This window comes from Panthera uncia, chromosome D1 (genome assembly GCF_023721935.1).
Source record: "Panthera uncia isolate 11264 chromosome D1, Puncia_PCG_1.0, whole genome shotgun sequence".
In the NCBI taxonomy this organism is placed as follows: Eukaryota; Metazoa; Chordata; class Mammalia; order Carnivora; family Felidae; genus Panthera; species Panthera uncia.
This window is the reverse complement of record NC_064808.1, coordinates 94347736-94364017: the sequence shown is the minus strand read 5'-3', so window position 1 is coordinate 94364017 and position 16282 is coordinate 94347736. Positions and strand designations below refer to the sequence as shown.

The 16282-nt window shown below is 49.3% G+C and overlaps 2 long non-coding RNA genes across 2 annotated transcripts; one reads left to right on the top strand and one right to left on the bottom strand.

The window, feature by feature from the left end:
• The first annotated feature begins 2088 nt into the window (after positions 1-2088).
• Positions 2089-10005, top strand: LOC125908855 (uncharacterized). The gene is made up of 3 exons (XR_007453451.1): positions 2089-2218; positions 8405-8582; positions 9883-10005. It is a non-coding gene; the product is annotated as an uncharacterized LOC125908855 (long non-coding RNA).
• A 4176-nt stretch (positions 10006-14181) lies between these two features.
• LOC125928806 (uncharacterized) lies at positions 14182-15163 on the bottom strand. The gene is made up of 2 exons (XR_007459757.1): positions 14714-15163; positions 14182-14400 (listed from the first exon to the last, which is right to left on the bottom strand). It is a non-coding gene; the product is annotated as an uncharacterized LOC125928806 (long non-coding RNA).
• Between the last annotated feature and the right edge of the window lie 1119 nt (positions 15164-16282).

Sequence of the window (16282 nt, the reverse complement as noted above, 5' to 3'; positions counted from 1 at the left end):
TCACCTCCTCCCTCCAACCTAATCTGCATCTGATTTGCTGGCGGATCTCAGACTCATCTGCACCTTTTGGAGCCATTTCCTTCCACTTAGGAGTGAATGGTGGGGCCAGGGAGCACGCTGATGGGAATGGCACTCACCCAGGGGTGGCCCTTCTTTCTCTCGTGCCCTTCTAGGACCTTGCCTGGCACACAGGGAGGCCCCAGTGCACCGAGCTTTGCAGCCTGCCTCTGTCTGCACCCACAATGCAATCACACAACCTGTGAGCATGAAAACGAGTTTTCTCTTCTAATGACTCCCTTAACTGAGCTGGTGGCTGCCCTCCCTCCGGGCCCCGTGGGTAAGAGCACGGGAGAAAGACGGCCCCTCGCCTCCGCATCCCTCGGCCCCTCCTCCCCTCCGTCTTTTGGAAGCAGAGGTGCACAGATGGACACATTCCTTGAATGGGCCCAGCGCGGGGAAGAGGGGAGAGTACGCTGAGCGACAGGAGGTGGGCTGCACGGTCCCCACGGGGCTCCCCCTCTCCTGCCAGCCCCATCTCGGTTCCATTAACCTTGCTCCGCATGTGCTGTGTTAATGGGCTGGGAAGGACGGATCGCCCTGCTCGCCTACAGAAAGGAGCAGCTGCTACATGTTGCCAACCTCAACGGCGGCTGGGAGGGCGGGACTCAGGGCCCCGGCGGCCCCGGCTTGTGACCTGGCTCCCCGCTGCACCCCTCACCCCTGCCCCAGGGCGATGGGAAGGGTGAAGGGCAGCCTGATGCTGACAGGCCTGGAGGAAAAGTCCTCCCTTGATCCTCGGAGCCCCTCCTCAACAGCTAGGGAGACTCCATAATGTCAACTTCCTAAGTGCAGTAAAAGGGTCTTTGACTAAGCGTCCCTTCTATTAACTCTTCCACTTGTGCCCGGTGGGCCTCGTAATTCACTCATAGGCTTGCGAGGAAGAGGAAGCCGTGAGGCAGTTTTCACGGAAGCAGGAGGACAAGCAGTGTGGCGAGTTGAATGTCACAGGCTCGAGTGGTGCAGAGACCCAGCACTGGTGATGCCTCCATGGCTGAGGATGGGCACGAAGGTACTTTGCAAACTGCCAGGTCCTATGGGAAGGTGAGGTGTTGGAAGTACCTGTCTTGGGAGGTGTCAGTTCTATTTGTAAATGTTCTCGGGGAAGGGCAAAGGTGGCTAGAAATCTCCCAGAGATTTCTCCTTGCCACATTTCACGGTGCTATCCCCGAGCGGGGCTAGACCCAGTCTTGTGAATCGAGGCAGGATCGCAGCGTCAACGGACAAGGAAAGAATAAAGCCATGGGCATGGGAGGGAGAAGTGAGAAGCCACAGAAGAGAAGGCAGATGAGTCCTTTTGGTGGTAGAGTCTGGAAAGAAGAGAAGTGCTGGCCTTTGGGGGGCCTTGGGGAACCCCCCTGGACCCCCCCCCCCCCCCACGTCACCTCGTCTTCCTGCCTAAGCCTCATGCCGCAGCTCCTGTCCTGGAATGTTGTCCTGAATATCTTTGCAGTAAATCTCCATGTTCTGGACAGACTCTAGATAAGCTGGGGGAAATAGCCCAGGCTTTCCCCATTTTACCTGATTAAAAATCACATGGGCAGTTTGTTAAACCTACAGATTCCTGGGTTCTTTCCCAGACCAAAGAGCGGGATCTCCAGGATGGATCGGTACGTGCACTTTTTACCAACACCCAGAGTGGGTCTTACAGCAAGTTTGGGAAACAATGGCTTACTCTCGTCCCCCTTAATTCATCCATGAAAGACGGCTGAGTTAAGTGAGCACAGCCACATTGCTTAAAAAAAGAGGGGGAAATGCCCATCTGGGGGTGCAGCCGGGCAAAAAAGGAGACTGCACAAATTTCTTAGCCCTTCTTTTCCTCCCTAGCCCCAAGGCAGGATATTCTAACAGTTGGAGCAGTTTCCCTGAGGATGAATGTGATATCTGGGCCCCTTCCAGGACCATGAATTAACTGCTGCTGGGTTACCATCTTCAGGGGTAGGAAAGAGGAAAATTCCAGTTCTAGAATTTTCTAAGTCCAATCGTCACTACATATTCATTTTCCTCTGCCTCTGTGGTAATAGAATTTTTAGCTGAACAACATAACAGCCGGAATTCCAGCCTCCCTTTCAGCTTTATGTGGCCACACAACGAAACCGTGGCCAAAGGGATGTGCGTAAAAGTAACGTAGGCAACTTATGGATCAAGGCTGGTAGAAAAGGTACATACCCTGCCCTCCCCTTTCTCCCTTCTGAGGCAGAGCTGGGGCGGGGAGGGCAGGGGGCACTTTGGCCCACGTGAAGAGGGGTATAGGAAGTGCCTTCTCTTCCAGGGAAGGTCAGCCTTTTGGTCCTGGTTGGGCGTTCAGCTGATTGGATGAGGCCCACCCACAATAGAAAGAGCAATCTGCTTTCCTCATTCTACCAATGTAAATGCTAAACTCCCCTAAAAGCACAGAAATACTCCGAATAACATTTGACCAAATATTTGGGCACCCCATGGCCCAGTCAAGTTGACGCATAAGATTAACTGTCACCAAGGGCAATGCTGGGGATGCCAGAGCAGCAAAATCAAAAGGGCCTGGCTTTCTCTACCAGCCCTGTGGTAGGAGAAAGAAACTATTTGGTATAAGCCACTATTATTTTGGATTTTGGTACAACATTACTGCAGCTGATCCTGTATCTTAACTACAGGATCCTAGGGTAACTTTCACCCAAGAGATATGTTCACCCCAGCTGTCCCACTTTATGGCAGGGCTCAACCGCCCCTAGAAGGTTCCCCCACATCCCTCCTGTCCATCACATAGGTCCTTGTTCCCAGAGATGGGACATCAGAAGAAGGACTTGTTTCCTGTGGGTATATTCAGTGGCATCCCTAACACATTCCACACTGAGAGTGGATTTTTAATTTTCTTTTAATGTTTGTTTATTTTTGAGAGACAGAGCATGAGCAGGGGAGGGGCAGAGAGAGAGGGAGACCCAGAATCAGAAGCGGGTTCCAGGCTCCGAGCTGTCAGCACAGAGCCCGACTCGGGGCTCGAACTCACGGACCGTGAGATCATGACCTGAGCCGAATTCGGACGCTTAACCGGCTGAGCCACTCAGGCGCCCCTCAGAGTGGATTTTTTTTAAAAAACCTTTTCTATATTCAACAAAGTTATTTGCAGTAATAATCATGAAATGAAACAAATAATAATAAAGTACAGAAAAGAAACACAGAGAGTAAAAATGTTCTTTTTTTTTTTTTTTAATTTTTTTTTTTTCTTTTTTTCAACTTTTTTTTTTTTATTTTTATTTTTGGGACAGAGAGAGACAGAGCATGAACGGGGGAGGGGCAGAGAGAGAGGGAGACACAGAATCGGAAACAGGCTCCAGGCTCCGAGCCATCAGCCCAGAGCCTGACGCGGGGCTCGAACTCACGGACCGCGAGATCGTGACCTGGCTGAAGTCGGACGCTTAACCGACTGCGCCACCCAGGCGCCCCTAAAAATGTTCTTATACTGAACTATATATATACAATCAGTCCAATAAAAAAATAATAATATTTTAGGTAAGTAATTTTCTAGTAATTAATAAGTGAATTTTAATAAAACCCAAACATTTGCAAATGGCTCAATTTAGGCCATACTATAGTGTACCAATGATGTTATATTTTATCTTTCGGAATCGTTCTTTACCTTTAAAACAATTAACAATTAATTTTTTTTAAAGAATAATACATTTTAATTTTAAAGATATTATTTAAATTAAGCAAAATATTTCATATATTAAAAAAAAAGCATTGCTAAAAGGATCTAGGCCTTTTTTGTCATTGGCATCATCATTGGCTGCTGCAGTGTTGTATTCAACCAACAAGTGTCTGTCAAGATATTGGTTCTGTGCCCAGTGTCATTCTAGGCACGGACAATCAGCAGTGAACAGAACAGAGATCCCTGCCTTCCTGGAGCTCGGTCGTAATGGGAGAGACGTAGGCAAACAGGGGAGTGAAAACTGCTAGGAGGAAAACTAAGTCAGAGTCAGAAGGTGGATGGTGACAGGGGTGCTGTTCCTACAGGGGTCCGGGAAGTTCTCCGTGAGGAGGGCTGTAGGAGCCTTGGACCCCATTTCCTACCTCCCTAGCTCAGGGCGTCAGGCTCCCTGGAATCCAAGCCCACAGGCCCTGAGCTGAGCACCTGTTACTAGGCGGGTGTTGATTCTCCCTCCAAGTGCAACCAGAATGCCACAGGAAGTTAACAGGTGGTCCCATTGATCTCAGTGCTCCAAGCCCCCAGCCGCGTGGTGTCGGGAAGGCTGGTCTTTTAGGGAGTCATGGCTATATATAGTCTTAGACTTTTCAGGGAAGTCCCAGGTGGGCACAGGGCCACTCTAGCCTTGTTCTCTGCACCTACCACCCAAGGCTCAGGGCCAGCAGCCTCCCTGAGGCATCACTTCTAGGACTCCATTCTATTGCTAGTATCTTGCCACCACCAAGTCCGCTGTTACTGTCGTGAAGCCGTAAGTCAGAGACTAGGAACGCGGCCCATGATTTTGCCAACACCGGGGAAGCCGAAACTCGGTACCGTCGCTCTTGCAAAGTGAAAAGGGAGTACCACAAAGAGTAACACAGCACAAAGCTGTGCACGGAGAGTAACACAAACAGCACAAAGAGTAACACAAAGTTGGTTCCTAAAATGTTATCCAGTTAGTCAAGCAGCAATCCCACTCCCCTGGACAGAGTCAGGGGAAGGCCTCCACCATGGCCCCCCATCCCTGGTGGCCATGGCAGGGCTTTCCCAGGCCAGAACAGGCGCTGCTCCAATGAATCACCCCTTGCTCTTACCCCAATGGCAGCTCTGACTTTGCAAACAAGAATAATATATCTGATCACTCAGTCGAGGGATGGCACACGGATTGAGTGGCACAAGGATTTCTGAGGTGAGTTCGTTCTGAGTGCCCCCTGTCATTCTCTCGGGTGATCTGCTTTCCTTTGGGTGTCATCCCTCCCAGTGCTCCCTCTAGCCCCCCATCCATCCGACATGTCTGTGTCCATGCTCCAAGAGTCGACAAGGTTTGTCTCTTAATCCTATCTTTTGTATGAGAAAGAAGGGAAAATAAGAAAACGTATGTATCTATCAGCTTCGGATTACAAAAGAAACACAGGGCAGATAAACCAGAAAATAATGAGGTTGGTTATCTACAAGAAGTAGGAAGGAATGGGGCTACAGATGGAACATGTGTGTCTACTCAGAGGTTGACTTCATATGTTGAAACCTAATCCCCAGTGGGATGGTATTGGGAGGTGGGGCCTTTGGGAGGTGATGAGGCAATCAGGGCGGAGCCCTCATGAAGGGGACTACACAGCCAAAAGGACCCACAGCTTATGAAGCTTAGTAAGCAGGCTCTCACCAGACACCAAAACCTATCGGTGCCTTGACCTTGGACTTCCAGCCTCCAGAACTGCGAGAAATGAAGTTCTATTGTTTCTAAGCCCCCTGGTCCATGGTATTCTGTTATAGCAGCCTGAGCAGACTGAGACAGATCGGGTGGAAGCGTTATGGGAAGAAGTGGTACTTCTCTGAGTGTATCTTTAAAAAAAAAATTTTTTTTTAATGTTTATTTAGTTTTGAGAGCGAGAGAGAGAGAGAGCAAGGGAGGGGTAGAGAGAGAGAGAGAGAGAGAGAGGGAGACACAGACTCTGAAGCAGGCTCCAGGTTCTGAGCGGTCAGCATAGAGCCTGACAGAGCCTGATGCGGGGCTCGAACCCACAGACCACGAGATCATGACCTGAGCCGAAGTTGGACACTTAACCGACCGAGGCCCCCAGGCGCCCCGAGTGTATCTTTTTTAAAAAAATAGTTTGGGGCACCTGGGGGCTCAGTCAGTTGAGCGTCTGACTTCGGCTCAGGTCATGATCTCAGGTACATGAGTTCGAGCCCCGCGTCGGGCTCTGTGCTGATGGCTTAAAGCCTGGAACCTGCTTCGGATTCTGTATCTCCCTCTCTCTCTGCCCCTCCCCCACTTGTGCTCTGACTCTCTCTCTCTCTCTCAAGAATAAATAGACATTAAGAGAATAATAAAATAAAAATAATTTTGACTTTTGTAACCATGTCAATAATCTACAAATTCCAAAAATGAATTAAAATTCATACAGATGGGAAGAAAGGAAAGAGCGAAACCAGTGAGCCTAATTATATTTCAGGTGAGAATCATAGCTGCACTGAAGGGGGAGGAAAGAGAGAAAGAACTAATCCAAGTAACTTATGAAAATAGTTTTTCACTATTTACCCTTAACCTGGGGCAGGATAGAGTATGTGTGTGTGTTGGGGATGGCAGAGGAGGGGAGCAGGGGCACAAGCACAGACAGATCCCAAGTTCTTTAGAGATTAGTTTACTGTAGTGGAATGAACTACAGGCTTCTCACTAAGGAAAAAAGGCTATACAAATATAAAAGTGGGAAGGCAAGAAGAACCCTGTGTGAAGAGACTTGAATTATAATTCAAGTATTGGTGTGACCTCGTGATTTTACAAATGTGTGCATGTGTATGAATGTTTACATGCATGTGCATAATCCAGGCAGGTGCATATGTGTATGCATATTTGTGTGTGTATTTGTATATTCGTGCACATATTTCCTAGCTCAACCACTGAAAGGGCCAAGAAGCAAAGATACCCCGGCAGCAATGAGCACACCCAGCCCCCAGATCTTGGTCTCTAATACCATTTTCCCTCTAAAAGGAGCCAGGACTTCTCAGAGAAGTGGCTGATTCTAAGACTAGAGCAGAGTAGGGACAAGACAAGCCTAGAACATCTTATGCCACAAAGTAAGGAATTGCTCAAGAAAAAACAACAATAAAAAATGATGGGGTATGTCACAGAACAGAGGAGCCACATGCTGGGGCTCCCACTGGCCCAAATCTGGACAATTTGGACAACAACAAAATAATGGGCTAGAATAATGAATTATGAACCACTGAAAAAATGGAAATTTATGAGTCCATATCAATAATAGATATTTATTTATTTAGATGATGATGATAGATAGATAGGCGGATGATAGATAGATAGATAGACAATAGTGGATCAGCTCTTGCTTACAGTAGAATGTTGAGGACAAACACATAAATGTAGAGAGAACATTAGAGCTGGGCGATTAGCATTTTACAACCATTGGTAAAGATGGATTGAGTCGGTCAAGAATCATTAGTAGATATTAAATCTAGGAGAAAATTCTGACAAGAAATGGTCTTCTCTTCCCAGACTGCTTACTAGCTGCAAAGGTGGGGGGAAATGATGGTAATTAATAGTGGAGAAATCAGGCAACACATGACTGGATGATCAAAACTAAGATCACCTGTGAGGAACAAATGGCTGTTATGTGCCTCCAGATGGGATACCCCAAGAAACATGCAGCATCGCGTACATTGATTTGTTCCCAAGTATGCACAACCCCAGCCTAATCAAACTGGCACACAAACACAGAATGAGAAACAGCCTATTTTTAAAATGGGGGCGGGGCACCCGGGCCGCTCAGTCGGTTGAGCGTTCAACTTCAGCTCGGGTCATGATCCCGCAGGTTGTGAGTTTGGACCCCATACGGGGTTGGGTTCGTTGCTGTCAACCTGTCAGCGCAGAGCCGGCTTCAGATCCTCTGTCCCCACCCCTCTGCCCCTCGCCCACGTGTGCTCTCTCAAAAAATAAATGATAATAAATAAAAATCAAAAATGGGGGCACTGTATTCTTCAAAACTGCCAATATCCTACAAGGCAAAGAAGGGCTGTGGAAAGGTTTCAGATTAAAGGAAGTGAAAGGGACGTGACAACCAAACACAATATCTGAGCCTCCCCTGGAACCTGTCCTGGAGGGGAAATGCTATTAATAGATCAAGCAAAAAAAAAAAAAAAAAAATTCTAATCTGGGTGATGGACCAGATAATGCCCATCTATCAAGTTGGTAAGCACACTGTGGCATGTAAGAGAGTACCCCTAGCTTCAGGAAACATATACTGAAATGTTTAGGGGTATAGAGCCATAATGCATGTAACTTACCACAAATCACAAATGGTTCAGAAAAAAAATATGTATGACATATATACATATAAAACTATGTGTGCATGATATATATACATATATATATATATATATATATATATAAAGAGAGAGAGAAAGTACACTGTTCTTAGAACAAAGTAAACTGTAAATAATACGGTAAATCTGGGCGAAGTGTGTGTGGCTGTTCTTTGCGCTATTTTTAGTTTTGCACCTTTTGTGAGTTTGAAATTCTTTCCAAATAAAATGCTTAAAAATACCCTTATGTTTGCCTTGCACTTGACCATTTTTTGTCATGTTCATATGCTCTGGTACTTCGGATGCTCCCAGCATCCCCCTGAGGCAGGCAGGACACGCATTGCTATTTTATTTCCCATTTTTCAGATGAGGAAGTGAAGGCACCGGGCCGCTGAGCGTCTCGCCAAGTATTCCTTCCGGTGCAACGGGGGCTCGGCCCCTCCCCTCCAGGTGTCCAGCGCAGGCTTCCTCCTGTGACAACCACGCGCATTTCTCCCATCCTATCGCGATCCATTACGGTTCCTGCTACTGATCTCTCTGGGAGGTAATGAGTTTCATAATTCTGTTTCCCTGAGTTTATTACTCAGGCCTTTGAAACCCAAGGCTGGAGTCTGTTTCTTCAGTGATCCCCTGGCCCCCTGTGTCCCCTCCGCTGGCATTACAGTGGCCCCTCCTGTGTTCTCTCCGGTGCTGGACACACACTGACTTCAGAACGGGTTGCACGTATTGTCGCCACTTCCGATTTGTTTCTGTTTGTCTCCCTAAAGGGCAAGGGCCACGTATTGTACCTCTGACCCTCAGCCCCAAGCTCTGTGCCTGGCTCTGAATGCTTGACGAATAAATGGCTGTGGGGCTGAATGAAACCTTCTCTTATTTGACCTAAACTCACCTCAATCAAGTCTCAAAGTGAGCCTTTCATCATGGAATTGGAATTAAGTAGGATTAAAGTTAACACTGTCCTGGCTGGCACACCTCTCCGGCTCCTTCTCTCTTGTTGTTGTTGTCTTTTTGTTCATAAATGTTTATTGACTTATGTTGAGAGACAGAGACAGAGAGTGCCTGAGGGGTGGGGAGGGGCAGAAAGAGAGGGGGAAGGAGAGAGAATCCCAAGCAGCCTCCACACCCAGCGTGGTGCCCAAAGCGGGGCTTGATCCCGTGACCCTGGGATCATGACCTGAGCAGAAATCAGGAGTCAGAGGCTTAACCGACTGAGCCCCCCAGGCCCCCTGGCCCCTTCTCTTTCTTGCAGGGGGTAGCAGATTAAGGGTGAATCCAGGTCATATGGAAGCAGGTGGGGGGTTTTCCCTACTACGGGAAGGAAGAGCTTCCTAGTGAAAGTGGTCCAGAGGGGGGTGGGTTGAGGTCTGAGGCGGGTGAATAGGAACTTACTACTGAGTCCCAGGCTCCACGTCAGCGGGAGGTTCAGCCCTCAGGGAAATGGGAATTTTGGTGGACCAACCTTCAACGCAGTCTAAGTGACCACCTCCCCTATGTAAGTAGCCCAGAAAATAACTAAGGAAGGGACCCTGCACACCCATCTCAGGGAACCAGACTGATAGCTGCCTTCCTGAGTCATCGCCCTTGGGGGACTGGGGGCTATGATCTTCCCAGCACAGCTCTGTACAGAGCGTGAGAAGGTAGAACCTCCAAAGAAACCCCTGGATTTGAGACAAGGCTGAAATCTTATTTGAAGGGATTTGCTTTCGATTTCCTTTTTTTAAATGCATTTTTAATAACAAGCCTGTTCAATCAAAAGGGGGTATTGGACTGCTCGGAAGAGCAGCGGGATCTCCGTCAATGTAATTTGGATCCTTTCCTAAACCCACTTCCTTTGATTCTGCCAGCTCAGATCTGTCTTCAGTCGGGAACTCACAAAGCCTTGTTGTCAGTGGTGTGGAAGAAATTCAGTTAGAAGCGTCCCCAAGTACATCCCTGGACCCATCCTTGGCGGGCAAGAGGATGAGTTCCCTTTCGCCGGATACCAACGAGCGACATCACACAGATACTTTAAATGTTAGAGCGGGACCCTGGGTCGTATGGGCCCAGCCTCTCATGGCACTGACACCCGCAAGGCTAACCTCCTGAGCCCCCCATGAGGATAGACAGGTTCCGGCTCCTGTGGCTGACCTGTCCTTCCTCTTACGGAACAGGAGGCTGGACAGGCAGCCATGACCCTGGGGCATGGCACCAACACGCCTTGTTTTCTGGACCATGGAAGAAACAATGAGCACTCAGATCTGATAGGCAAGTCTGGGGATTCTTGGGTTAAAACTCCCAAGGAAACCAGGGAGACGATCGGTACTGTTAACCGCTGGGGTTGGGCTGCTCCAAGCCAGTCTTGGCTGGGCCATGGATGTCAGTCTAAGGTCAGAGGGCTGGGGGCCCTGGACCTCAAACCGATCTGAGTTAGTCACAGTGGTGTTGCATGGATTCTTCCAGTTCAGAAGAGGGAGGTGTGATCTAAGCCTCTGTGCCCAGCAGCAGTGCCCATGTGGCAGAGCGGACACACCGCCAGGGGAAGGAGGTGGCCATGGAGCCCCACAGCACAAAGCGAGGCTGCGCGGCTTGGGAGAATTTGACCAGGGCAGGAGCCTGGGTATCAGAGCTGGCCATGGCGGGTGCCCCTAAAGCCAGGGTAGAAGATTGAGGCCGGAGTCATACCTAGATTGAGCCAAGTCAGCCTCCTCCCTCATTGGTACAAACATGGGGCATGTTCTTTTCAATGTTTTCCTAGAAACGTTCCAATCCTAGAAGGGTACAGATAATCTGGCAATCATATAGACCTTCTCCAGTCCGGGGACAAGGACAGAGTGAGGACCTAATCTCAATTGAATGTGTTCTGAACGCAGTACCCAGAAGGATCCTGTAAGAGCTCTCCTCTGTCAAACCTCCCTTGCAGTGGCTGCAAAGCCCAGGGTGTTGTGGTTGCCTGTTAGTTCTCAGACAGCATCCTCTATGGTTCCCCCCACTTTGTGGCCCCGTTCTGGCCAAGCAGGCCTTCTCCCTATTTCCCTGGCTCACCAGGCCTGCGGGTACATGCTTGGTGTTCTCTCTGTCTGGGTCTGCCTCTCCCAGATATCCCCAGGGCTCTGGCTCTCTCCTGCAGTTCTCTACTGAAGCATCATCTTCTCAGAAGGGCCTGCCCTGACCACCCTATTTTAAATGACAACACCCTTCGGGGCCCCTGGGTGGCTCAGTCGGTTAAGCGTCCGACTTCCGTGAGTTCGAGCCCCGCGTCGGGCTCTGTGCTGACGGCTCAGAGCCTGGAGCCTGTTTCAGATTCTGTGTCTCCCTCTCTCTGACCCTCCCCCGTTCATGCTCTGTCTCTCTCTGTCTCAAAAATAAATAAACGTTAAAAAAATAAAAAATAAATAAATAAATAAATAAATTACAACACCCCACACTCCCTATGCCCCTCCCCTAGTGTAGACCTTATTTACCATCTGATGCACTTGGTGCTTAAATGATCTGCTTATTATTGGGCTCCCCAACCAGAAAATGGAGCTCCGTTGGGTTGGAATTTATGTCTGTTTCACTCACCACTCACTCATGAGGACCCAGAATAGTGCCCGGCACAGAGTAAGTACTCTAAAAGATCCGGGGAGTGCGTGAAGGTGAAATCGGTTAAGATTCCTGGCTCCTGGCTTGACCAGCCATGTCGGCCTGGGCCCCCTACCTGACCACCTTCTAAAAGGGTTCCTCTCCCCAGGCCCCAGATTTGCTTAGCTCGGCTCCTGGTCCCCCACTCCCCTGCCTGCCTTCTGCCCTCTCCCACCACCCAGCTCAGTCCTGTCCCATCCCCACCACGAGAGAGGTGCCTAACAGCATTTCCCTGTTTCCCACAGCACGGGATCCACTTGTCTCTATAACAGCCTTCTTTGATTGGGAGACTTTTAATTAGCAACCCAGTCCCTCACTGCCTCTCTCTTTCGGGCAAAGCAATTGACAATATCTTTAAAATATATGTGTGTGTGTGTGTGTGTGTGTGTGTGTGTGTTGTGTATACCCCGAACCATTATACTCAGGCAAATAAGCCATCAATTTGGTCACAACAGGTGGTCCTCTAGCTATAGGGGAAGTTACAAGCCTTCCCAGTACAAGCCTGCCTGCCTGGTAACCCTCAGCCATGGGCAAACCCGGCCAAAGCCTCCTCCCCACTGATCATCAGCGAGCCAACAGGGAGAAGAGCCCCTCTTCGGGCCCCTTCCCTAAATCAAAGGAACGTATGCTTTCAGAATCATAAAGTACAGGAAGGCCCCAAAGAGAAATTCAATAGACACGTGTCCCATTTTGCCAGGGCAATTCTTTCAAGGCTCGCCGATGTTGACATCCAGAGCTTGCATCTCAACAGCCCCACACAGACTCCAGGATTTCTCAAAGCAATAGAGCAAAACAGAAACACCAGCCATCTGTCTCTTGAAATTTCCTAGGAGGGGCAACCCGTAGTTGGGAAGACACTCGAAGGCAGTTTTCAAGTCTGAGACGCATCACCCTGAGTTATGGGAGCAGAACTTTCGGGAGGCCTTCTCTCCAATGGTATGAACGTGAAGCAGGCATATTTCGCACCCACGGCCACGGCCATGGCCCCTCTACCGCCAGTGGCCACAGCTGTGGGGGGGACCCCGCAGGAGCCAAACAGCCTGCAAGAACGCTGACTCGGGAGAGCGAACGCTGGCCCAGCAACATCCCCAGTCATTCCGGGCCAAATTCAGTTGAAATGAGACACTTTTCAAAAACGATTTCTAGGTAAGTGGTGGAGAAAATAGGATCACCCCGAACACGCGGAGCAAAGAAAGGAGCAGCCCCGTAAGTGTAGAGATGGGTCCTCCGCCTTCAGGCAGGGTGAGCCCAGACGCGCCTTCATGCAGAGGCATCTGCTGGGACAATGACTTGTGTGGGTTGTCATGACAATGAAATTGAAACTGGGATAAACAATAGCCACTCCGCCAGCCACCTAACCTCTGAGCCGACCTGTCATTACGACAGCAGCTGCCTGGGCCTCAAGCAGACGTCAGGAGATGAGCATCCCTGGGGCAGGCTTTCCTAACAGGTGGCCAAACGTGAGGCTGGAAATCAACTGGGCCCTTTTGCTCATTCTTGAGCTACCCTAGGGAATCCAGCAGCCTCCTGTAAAAGGTCCCCGGAGCCTGTAGAGGGACCACAGAGCCCAGAAAGTTCATGCAATGGGCCCACAGACCCACAGCATGCCAGCAGAAAAGGCTAAGAAATGGTACCTCATCCTTAGTGCAAAACCTCAGAAACCAGTGTTTCCTGGGAGTGGCATTTCTAAAGGCTACTTTCGGCAAGAGCTTCCCGGCATTCCTCACCAAATGGACCGATGCAAAATTGAATTATTGTCTCTGATAGAACTTGAAAATCCCTTTGTACTTCCAAGGCAAATGCAAATGCACAGTCCTGTGGCACCTCTGTCCCACCCTCCCCACCGCCTCTGCTCGCCTCAGACTCCAGCCTAAGCCCCCACCGCATCTGCAGGAGCCGAGCACCAGGAAACAGAATCAAATATGCCCCATAGGGCTCAACTTGGCTTTAAAAAATGGTATTATTTATATTTAATAGCAGCTTCAGAAAAAGCTGCAAATCCTAGGGCATGGCAGAAATGTAAATGCTAACTGATTGTTATTCTTACGGAAACTTAGAATTCAAAAGTTTAATCAACCTCGTTAGCATAATTTGGGTGACTTCAGTCCATAACCTTACCCTGGAGTTGATTATTTATGGCGCCCTGAACAGAAGTCGAAAATTAACTTTGATTTAATGTAACAATTCCATCCCCAATATAATTCATAATGCAGATACGTTTGTCAAAAATAAATCACGTTGCTTCGCCCATCTCAGAACAGGAAACCCAGAAAGGAATAGAAACAGAATCCCTAATCTTTGGTTTCTGTAGTCGTTCTGGCTCTCCCTTCCCCTGCTCAAGTCTGTGCCTGCCCAGGGACAGGCTTGGGAGGAGGCTGAGAGCATCCGTGTGCAGAGAAATCTATGGATCAAGACAGACGGGCCCGGGGGGGAGGGGGGTGTGGGGATCTCTCGGGGTGGGTATCTTGCTTCTCTTGAGGGTTTTACCCGAGTAAGCAGCTTTTTAATAAGGCGGAATGAGAAAACATCACAGGAGGCCAGTCTGGTGAAAAGGCTGTTTGTGGAGAGCACAATCCGATGTCTTGCGTGTGTTCGAGGTGTATCTGTGTACAGTTTGCTTTCACCCGTATCACTGCCTCAGTCTTCACATTGATAGATGGGGCCGATGGCAACTGAGGCCCGAGGAACCTAAACGCCTTGTCCACATCCCGTGGCTGGTGAAAGGCGGTGCTGATCTTGGAATGCTGGTCTCCCAGCACCATCTGTCAGCAGGTGAAGAGAAAGGAGTCCAGCTAAGCAATCTGCCTCCTGGCCAAGGAAAGCAGAGTCCTTGCACACCCCATCAAGGGACAGTAGGAGACCCCGCTCCCAGAGCAGACAGGAGAAATCCTCGAGACATCACCAGCGTAATCAATTTCCAAGAACTCAGAAGTGGCATTCGTTACGCCTGCTGGAAAACCTCAGAAAATGTAGGTTTCCCACACGTTTGGCAAAAAGCACCATATAGAACCTCCCTAGATGATGGGGGGCATAGAACTGCTGGGATTCTCTTTATCCCCCTTTGCATAAATTTACCTCTGCGATGTACCAAGCTCCCTGCCAAGGAAGAAATCTCTTTCCATGGGCAGTACCAAGGAGCCAGACTGGCGTTGCTGTGTGCTAATTCTCTGTCTGGACTGCTAAAGCCACCCAGACGTGCCAAGTTTTAGCGGCAACAGGTTTGCCTGCCAAGAACCAGCGTCCCCTGCTTCCTCTCCCACCTACAGGCCGGGCAGCGCCAGCTCCCTTTTTCCATGCCAGGCGGAGCCGATGCGATCTCACAATGGGCCGCAGAGCAGGGTGCCAGCAGCCAGAGCCTTGGCCAGTGGCTGGCAAACTCAGACTGTGCCATTTGGCTCTTTGGCTTCTGCTGTGGAAAAGAACTGGCTGAGAAGAGGTAAAAGCTTTTGGCAAAATATGAAGTTTGGGTTCTCTTGGTCCCAACCCAGCGGGGATAATCATGACCTGGCATGGCTTGTGTGTGTGTGTGTGTGGGTGTGTGTGTGTGTGTGGGTGTCCTCATGCTTAATCGCATAGCTTTAACGGTTATAGAATTAAGATGAAACCAGGCCACCTGAAACTAACACAGCACTGTATGTTAACTAAGTGGAATTAAAATAAAAACTTAAAAAAAAAAAAAAAAAGACAAAACCAGGCCAAAAGATTCATTGTGAAACAGCACCCAGGGCCTTGGGATAAATTGTGATCAGCCTTAGATTGGGTCACCATGATGTCATAATGCATACGTGGGTACATCAACCACGGGCCAATACTCTATTGTGTCCTCTATCCATGTTCTTTCAGGTGATCTTCTCAACGATATGCAATCAGTGTTTTTATCGTCTGGACTTTAAAGACGAGAAGACTGAGGTTCAGAGCCGTTGAGTAGCTTGCCCAAGGTCACACAGCCACTTAATGACCTATTCAAGGCCCGGACCCATATCCATCCAGTTTTCCTCTTTACACTTACATGTATGCAGTTGTCCCCTAACCAGACCGTAAGCTCCATGACGAAAGGGTTTGGATTCCCACGTCTGAAACGGTGTCAGCATCCAGGTGCAGAATAGGCTCTCGGTAAATATATATTAAGTACGTGCACGAATAAATGAACGAGCCCCACTATGACTATGTCACGGAAGCAAACGGCTTCATATCCACTCCCTACCTGAAGCCCCGGAACAGAGTAGTTAAGGACGGGGCACTGGGGTGTTACGCTCCCAGGGGACAAGGGTGAGGTGAGCCTACGCTCTCTGCTCTCTGCAGGGTCCGGACGACAGAGACTGCCTGCCTTCCTGTCTCCTAGATGTTTACTTCATCACACCCCAGCGCAAGCTTCCCCTCGGTCACACGTCTCCCTGATAGGCCCCTGCGCCGAAATGCCCCGTGCCCCTTGGCACCCACGATCATGACGAAGGCATCCATCCTCCATCTTGTCAAACAGCTGTCACACCTTGACAGCAGATGGCCTTGGCAATCTTGGCAATCCAGCCGGACAAGTTTCTACCTGAACTTTGGCTCAGCCAGTGCCTGGATGGAGGAGTCAGAAAGGAGACCTAGAAAGGAAAGTACCTTCTGTTTTCTCATTCCCAACCGCACAGGGCTGGG